The sequence below is a fragment of the Doryrhamphus excisus genome, chromosome 14, assembly GCF_030265055.1.
Source record: "Doryrhamphus excisus isolate RoL2022-K1 chromosome 14, RoL_Dexc_1.0, whole genome shotgun sequence".
NCBI lineage: Eukaryota > Metazoa > Chordata > Actinopteri > Syngnathiformes > Syngnathidae > Doryrhamphus > Doryrhamphus excisus.
The window spans coordinates 11,653,908-11,662,500 of record NC_080479.1 but is presented as its reverse complement, the minus strand read 5'-3'; the positions used below and the strand labels follow the sequence as shown (position 1 = coordinate 11,662,500).

Sequence of the window (8,593 nt, the reverse complement as noted above, 5' to 3'; positions counted from 1 at the left end):
TTTACAAGAAAACAGTTCAGTTACACAATTCTCCCTGCTGTATGAAACTGTATTTTGTATGAAATGCTGTATGCTGTATGAAATCACTACAACCTCACATATGGAATATGTTCAGATAAGTGCCTCTGTTTCTAATAGGACTAACATTAAACATAAACCAGTGAAACCCATTAATTTTATTCCCATTAGAGGAAAAAACTATAGTCAATAATGAAGTTTAATTTGAGGAAGCCAATTATAAATTTGGAGGCCGTAGCTTAACTACGATGAAAGAGACACATGATAACCCAAATAACCCTGGACATCCAAATGTTTTTTGAAAAACATTCCATGTTTCAAACATTTCACCAATGTTTCTGAAACAGGGCAATGTATGAGAGGGCAGTGTTCAGTGGGTCAAGATTGTGGTGTGAGGGGAAACGGGGAAATGGACCATGTGAGGCTGTAGCATTCTTGGCTTCCGTTTCGCTTCCTTCTCAGTTGAATTGTCCTCCAATGACCGATGGCGTTGATGAGGCATGGGGAAAAAGGAATGGGGATTGGGGAATGTCGATGGAAGGGGAAGGGCTGTGAGTGCAGATACCTGGAGTCAATCAGGGTGTCACACATCCTATTTGGGGGTGGGGGAAGGATGTGTGTGAATTATCACCGTCCAGAGGATTATTGGGTCTCTGTAAGAACGGAGTTGCCCATCTTCAGTCCCTTTCTTCCAACAGCACAATGTCATCTGGTGGGACTCTTTGCGATTAGGGGCTTTTCTCATGGAAACTCGGTACATTTGGTGTCCTGGCCTGTCACAGGATGTAGATGGTCCTCCAATCTTTTTCCCACCTGTCACCTGGACGCTCTGGAACTGCTCCTTCCTCGACGACTGCCCCCAGGTTGGCATCGTCTCAGCTGGACTGGTCCCTTCCTATAACACAGTGTGCCTGACACGAAGCTGATTTGTTGCACTATTTAACCATCAATTTCCTGAAAATGTCATCCAAATCCATTCCGAACTTTTCAAGTTATTTTGAGCACAAACAGCTAAAGAAGGTAACTATAACTCACCCATTCCATGAATAAGTGAACTCATGAACTCTAGCCATTAGACTATAAGAGAAGCGTCCAGTTTCTCTGCTACACCCCTAACAGCATTCCTGGTATTTTGAACAACCTTTGCTCATTGTAGTGATTGTAATCCATCCAATTTACATTTCATTGCTTGTGATCCACCATAACAAAACAATTCAAAGCCTGTCACCACTTGATTACAAGCTTGAAGCTTGCCTGGCACACCCCGAGACAACCCTATGGTGTCAACATAGAACATGGGATTGAAGCTCACCCGAGGAAGATTCCTCCTCTCTCGAAAGGCCCAAAAACCCAGGTCCCATCTTAGCCACCTGCTGGGCTACATGTTCCTGAGGAACATGGGGAGGTACAAGTGCACACACGCTAATAAATGTGGGTGTCGGCTGTTCTTCAAACCACACCACTGTATGTCCACTTTGGCCACGTCCTGGGTCGCAAGCCATGCAGGTTGAGCTCTGCTGCCCTGAACAACTTGCCAAGGTGGTCACATTATGAATGGTATTATGCCAAACAACTAATACTGTAACCAGTTGGATCGTACCTGGAATAATCTCCTGGAGCAGGAATGGAGATAGGAGGTCTACCAAGAGCAAATGGAGGATAGTCGGCACAGATCCTGAAACAAAAAAACATTAGTACTGGAATTTTTTCTAATATTGTACACACTGTGTGAAAAACTGCTAATATGAGTAAATAAAAGTAGAAATACACATAATTTCCACCATGTGTCAACAACCAACAAACTAGTGGACTTTACAAGATAGATCATCTGCATGTATGACAGCAGATTTGTCACTTGCCAGTTTGCATGCCTCCATTTGTATGAGATAAGCGAAGCAGAGTACAGTATCTTCTGATCCAAACCACATGCATGTGACACACAAGCTGTTGTTGAATGAGTGAACTGGAACTAAGTACGAGTATATATATATACGAGTAAACTAATAACTACAGTCGTACTAAAACTGGAACATTAAATAGTTTTTCGAGCAGTAGACCAATTTTGGATCAACTGATTGACAACATGAGTACATAAGTGATACGCTACTCACATTCATGCTTATGTAGCTCCATACTACGATCAACAATAGTGAAAGCTACCGGCTATAGTCCCCAAGTGGCCTCTGCACCACACTTTGGACACACTCAGTTTGAATTACTAATCAGGCCAACTCTTGATTTTTCTAAAATCTGTTTGATGCAACTTTTAACAAGTGTCATCTTCCTACAAACGACCTGATCTATCTCACATGAAAACCATGCATGATTTGGGATGTGTGAATACCCCAAAGAGAACACACACCCACAACACACACCCACAAGCTCGCCCACACACACAAGTGTCCTTGTTGATGGAAACAGTCCTACTCTGTAGTGGGACAGAGTTGACTCCCCATGCTTGACCTTGTCCTTTGCAGTGCTGGAAGCCACTCTGATTGAGGCAATGTCTTGCAGGAATGAGTTGACAGAGTGTGTTTCCCAGAGATGTTTTGCTGTGATTGACTGGGTTGGTGATAGCTTTGGTGTAACGCTGGCAATGGGCTCTGTCACTGCTTGTTGGACGGAAGAAGTGTGTTGGTTTGTCAGGAGGAGGCATCGCCGGACAAAGGAGGAGTTCGCCACAGCCTGTGAGAGAGGGATACACAAAAATACACATAAGTGAATGTATGCATGATTTTGATTTTCATGCTATTCTATGTCATGACTGTCCATTACATTCAAATTTCCTGGTTATTCCTTCTTTCTGATTCCTTTCTCATACCATTTGCTCCCCACCTCACCTTCTCCTCCACTCTACCTCATTTCAACATTCTGTCACCCCCAAAATCATTTCCACAAGTTTGTAGGCACCTAAGAGATTATGATCAATATTTTGACTTTATGAGTCCCACGACAGGACGGGATACCTGTCATTTACTGTTTTCCATCCTTGCGACAAGAAGTTGTCACTACAAATCAGTCTGACCTTAATTAGCACATTAGCTATGAATGAATAGAAATACTGTATTTGTTCAAATCAACTGCAAGTAAATGAAAGTTCACTCATTCATTTTCAACTGTTTGTACTGTTCAGAATCACAGGTGAAAGGGAGCCGACCACACGTGTTAGGACAACCTGTACTGGTCAGCAAATGACACCAAGCAGTAAAGTAAATAGAAAAGCCGGAAGGAGTAGCTAGAATAAGACTTGCACTCTGCAGAACAAGAAAGCCACAGCCGTCTCCTCTCCAGACTGAGCCCAGTCTCGTTCAATTACGTTTAACTTACGATCAATAAGTTGACCGAAGAGACATGAGTGCAACTTGGCTGCCTTTACTGATGCCTCCATTTTAGAGAAAGAAAACCTTCTTCCACAATAGATTTCCCCCTGTCCTCACTCAGTCTGGTCAATGACATCAATAACCCCTAACAACAATACCAACAGAGGATAAGAAGGTAAGTTCAGTCACCCCCTTCTACCTTGATGTTCTGCCAGGTTTTCTTCTATTCCTCCACTTGCAATTTGGTGGCAGGAAGAATGTGGTGGCATGGCAGCTTTACAGCACACACTCACTTTGCGTATCACGACAAGATGGAATCTCTGCCCAGAGCTTGTCAGCTGTTGACACATGGCCTGTCTCACAAACGGGGTGGGGTGCCAGTAGGCGTGGGCACTTGCAAGGCAAGCGTTTGCACATCAGCGTGAGTTACAGATGTGCCGGTGTAGCCGAGAGCACTGGGAGGTCACGATTTTGGAGTTAAGAGTTGATGCATCAATAGGGAATGAGATAGGCAGTGTGTGTTGTGGATGTTGGAGGTGAGAGACACGGTATGTCAAAGCAAGCACATTTATGGGGGCACATGTGCAGCAGCCATCACTCACAAGCGGCACTATTGCTGCACAGCTGATGTCCATACTTTTATAGCACCTATACACAGGATTAAACTATGGTGCAGGACTGATCAAATGTTTCCACTCTGTTCTGGATGGATACTCCAACATATACGGCAGGGGGATAACACACTCACAAGACCTTTGCATTTCAACAAAGACACCCTGTTCTGTTGAATGACTCGGGCACACACATACGTTTATAAAGAGTTACACTTCTGTCTATAATATTCATTAAGACATGGGCTAGTATGGATAGAAAAGTGCTGAAATGAACCCAAAAAGAGCAAAGACAAATCCCGGTTGGCCCCCTACATTGAATATTCTCCAAATGTCTTTCATTGAGTATGTTTGACCGTGTCCCTGTCATCCCTTGTGATTTGCAAATGCTCCGTCGCTTGATTCTTCCGTCGGAATAACGAGGTGCTTTCTACCAGCATAGCACCTTTTGATATGTTAAAGTGGTCTGACGAACCAACTGGCAGCGGCAATTGAATTACATTAACTTCACCTTGCAGCTCAGTGAAGGGAAGGCGGAGGGAGAGCGATCGGATCAACAGAGAAGCAGAACGAGTGGGAGGAAAGGAGGGGAGGTAAGATGGAGTTGTGCAGATAGAAGACGGGAAACACTGATGAAATGAGTACTAGATATATACAGCACACATACTAAATCACTCATAGAAGAAGAACATTTGAAGGCCACGTTACCCCTACGGGTGGCATAGTGGAGGTTAAGTAATTGGACCACATAGGTTTAGATCCTGAGCAGTGCCTCAACTTGGTAAAATATAACTTATTTATGTATGCCTTTTAAGTGTACAGGTGAGTGAACACTGCAGTTCAAAGAAGACCCTGCAGATGGCAGCATTTGTTTCCTCACTTCCAGAGTTATCAGCAGCTGTAAAAATGTTGTTGCAACGGTTGGAGAACATTCAGCAGCCGGGGCATTTGGTTTGTTTGAAGATGACGCTGCCATTTCCCATGGGGTGGCTAGTAGTTGACACAATGGATGGGTGGAAGGATAGAAAAGCAAGTTCTGAGAAAGCAAACATTCCCAAATGAATTTCCTCAAACACAACAAGTCTTCCACTCTGGGCACAGTTGGAGTTTCCTAAAATGTCTTTGAGCTTAACTTTTTGTTTCATACTCACAACAAACACCAATGTAAAAGGAGAAAAAAGTGATCTTAGTCCGAAGTGGCATAATCTCAAACAGAGGTGGGCCCTTTTAAGTGGAAAAGCCATACACTCTACATTGCAGGCTATATATTTGACCAATTGGGATTTTTTGGGGAGGGTTGAAATTAGATTTTTTTTTTGTGATCATTACCCAAAAAAATGTGAGCACAATGCGTCCGGGTACTGACAGGTATACTGAAAACATGATGCCACTCATTGCTGTGTGTTTATGGAAGTATAAATGGCCCCAGTTTGTGCTTTCATCAGGAGTTTAAGAAAAAGAGGGTACGAATTTTGGCTATGGCATTTCACAGAGAACTATTTGCAACGCCTATTCCTTCGAAGATATTTTTTGCCTATGTCGGTGGGTACCTTTATCCAACTCTGACACGGCAAAACACACCTTTCGATGACTTATAGGTCGGACATATGCAACCTGACTGTTCAGACTGCAGTAGGTTGGCTACATTTCACATTTATATCTATTCAGGAACAAGGTCGGAATTGTATTTGAAAAAAAACTCTGAATTGCATTAAACCTCCCTGGTTCTGTGCCACCGTGAGAAAAGTTTTTCATTTGCCTGCAACGTTGTATTCGAAGGAAAAATACTGCCACATTGCCGACATTATACACTGTTGTGATCACATGGGCTCTATTTGGTCTCTGCTGGATAGATGTGCTGCGGCGGAGTCTGCAGTTATTGGAGCATGTTTGCTGTACATTTTACCCGTATTAGTGCATATTTATACATATATTATCACCAATTAAGGGTTAACAAGACTGTGAATGTTGAGTGCGAGTATGCATGTATTCATGATTTATATGGTTCAAATATATTTCTTGTATTAGTTCAGTTAGAGCCATCGTCGATGTTGTTATCTCTTCTTTCCACCTCTCTTTGCTAATACTTGAGTTGGGGAAATGAGGTGGAGATGTAATAAATGATAGCACAGCCAGTCACCCATCTGTTGGGTGATGCATTATTGATCCTAGGCTGTCGTCAAGGTGACAAATAGAGGTTTCAGGAGGTGGAGCATTCACAGTGCCACATAACATGTATAGGTCTTACAAAATTGTGGTTTGTAAAGCTCAATTTTAGCCACTTTAAATGCAAACATGACAGCATTGTGTTGATAATGTGGCCAAACTAAGACACAAAGTAAATTGTTAGTATTTTTGACAGGTGATGAGATGCCGTGAGATGGATTAGACTACAGGTTAATTATAGTGAGTATGTGGCCGGAGTACAACACTATATACATGTGTTAATCAGAAAATGTGTCCGCAAGTGAGTTTGTGTGTCCATTGTCAACCTACTCAAAGGAGCAACTTATTCACCATGTAAGATTTTTGTGAATATTACATTTAAATTGCATTAGTAACCTACAAATATGCTAAATTCTGGATGTCAGTCTATAATTGTGATACATACAGTAGGTCAAGACCATGTAGTTGTATATGTCGAAGTTATTTATTTAGGGATATATACATAAATACTTTTAATATTACTTAATATTATTAATTGTTCTGCAAATTCATATCAAGACTGAGAAATTCAAGAAAAAAGCCTTCAAACTTCCCTTACAAAAAAAATCTCATAATTCTAATAAATGTAATCAATGCTGCACCTCTGCGTTGTTTTACCAGTGTCAAACTTCTCAACATATAGTGAGGAACAGGAAACAATATATTTAAACGGAAGACTGAACACTCAAGTTGAGAGATAAATACAGGTAGATGAAAAAAATAAATAAATAAATAGATACAGGTAGATGAAATGTTTGCAGTCATGGCCAAACAAACTCATTGAAGAGCGGGACAGAACAGGCACATCTGCATGAGTTAGAATAAAGCTGTACCCCAAGGGGCACCTTGCGGATGTCATTATTACGAATCAGCCTCAGGCTTCACTGCAAGACTCTTCCACAGTCACTCTCTGCCCTTCTTTTCAAGTGGGAATAATAGTGGAGGGAAGGCCGTGTCATTGCAGTCATTTAATTAAATGTTGTAGACTTGAGTTCCCATCAAACACGTGCACGCACCTGCTGCCTGCGCTCTCTCTCTTACCGCTGTAATGGAACTCTGTAAATAGGCCTATTTTGAGTTGAACAAGCTTCAAGATGAATCATACAATATAGGCTCCACAAGTCAAAGCACCAATGTAATGGATTTTCATCTTTTCATTTTTTTCTCCCCTCTCTCTCTTCCTGTCTCACTACGTTATTTGCTTTGACAGTGGAGGGCTGGAGCATAGCAACGAAGAATTAGATGGAGAAAAGAGGTCCAGTGCTGTGAAGGCTAATAAACTCTGTGTTTCTGTTGGCCAGAGGAGAGATAACTTTGTCCTTGGCTCGCTCATAACCTCATCAGAATCGCTCAATGAAACACAGAGTGCCATAACTCACGGCGGGGGACAGCTGGGAAACAGTAAAGAAATACCCTTTGTGGGGGGAAAAGAGGATTGGGATTGGGTGGAGTTCAGGAAGAACATAAAACACAAGCACATACCTACATTTACTCATCTTAAACAGCCTCTCGGAAAATACAATGGAATCATGCACTCAATATCGCCTCTGTGGAATTGAATTCATTTTGGCTTTCGTGTGTAGTTTAGCAGGTTTACAAATGTTTGGAACTTGCATACTCACCATATCCCAGAATTATCCAAATATCCAATGACGCACCTTTGCCATGTACTCAGATGACGTCCCTGATGTGAAGACATTTCCAGCTCAGCTTGTTGAAGACAAACTCAGGGAAGGATGAGCTTCTGGCTGTGGATGAGAACTGTGCAAACAGACTTACATTGTGAATTAACCGGATTAAGTCTTTTAAGAGGCTTTACAGGTGAACCTGTCTGCCGAAAGACTGAGGCTGCTTGTGAACTACTTTCTCCCACTTTGAAGTCACAAACTGCCTCATCTTTTGACTGGCATATCAGAGAGGCTCTAAACCACACCTACAATGGTGCAAAACAGTGATTTGCATGCAGGAAAACATGTGTACACAAGTGTATTCATATGCTTTGAGACCTGACCTCAAGAAGCAACAAAAAAATAATGCATGTTGAGTATACTCTTTTCCCAGTGTAACAAGGTTCCTAAAAGTAAAACAACTTATCTACCCAAGTTGAGTCTTTGTTCCGACATTACAGCTTCCATTTGTAGCTCCCAAGAGACGTGTTGTCACTAAAGCATTTTCTTAAAAGGCAAACAGACGCACTCATGATGGTTTCCACCAGCATCGTGTCTTTAACATCATATCTAGATATATACTTACTTTAGTCTCAGCTGAATAACAACACAGTTTGAGATTCCTGTCTGTGCCTCCAGGGAGCTTCTATCAAGGTGACACTCGGGTTGACATTGCTGGAAAATATTCCAAATATATGAATATACACATCAAAATGTCACCAGGGTGAATTCTCAATCAACACACCACATTTATCTGCAAAGCAACCTATAA

The 8,593-nt window shown here is 41.9% G+C and overlaps 1 long non-coding RNA gene across 1 annotated transcript in view; it reads right to left on the bottom strand.

Moving 5' to 3' along the window:
• Nucleotides 1–8,569, bottom strand: part of LOC131101828 (uncharacterized) — an 8,983-nt gene extending 414 nt beyond the window's left edge. The window contains exons 1-5 of the long non-coding RNA XR_009119319.1: nucleotides 8,408–8,569; nucleotides 8,253–8,328; nucleotides 7,777–7,915; nucleotides 2,446–2,703; nucleotides 1–1,693 (exon numbers count right to left, since the gene is read on the bottom strand). The exon at nucleotides 1–1,693 is cut by the window's left edge and continues 414 nt beyond it. This is a non-coding gene — a long non-coding RNA (uncharacterized LOC131101828). The remainder of the gene's footprint in view (nucleotides 1,694–2,445; nucleotides 2,704–7,776; nucleotides 7,916–8,252; nucleotides 8,329–8,407) is intronic.
• Between the last annotated feature and the right edge of the window lie 24 nt (nucleotides 8,570–8,593).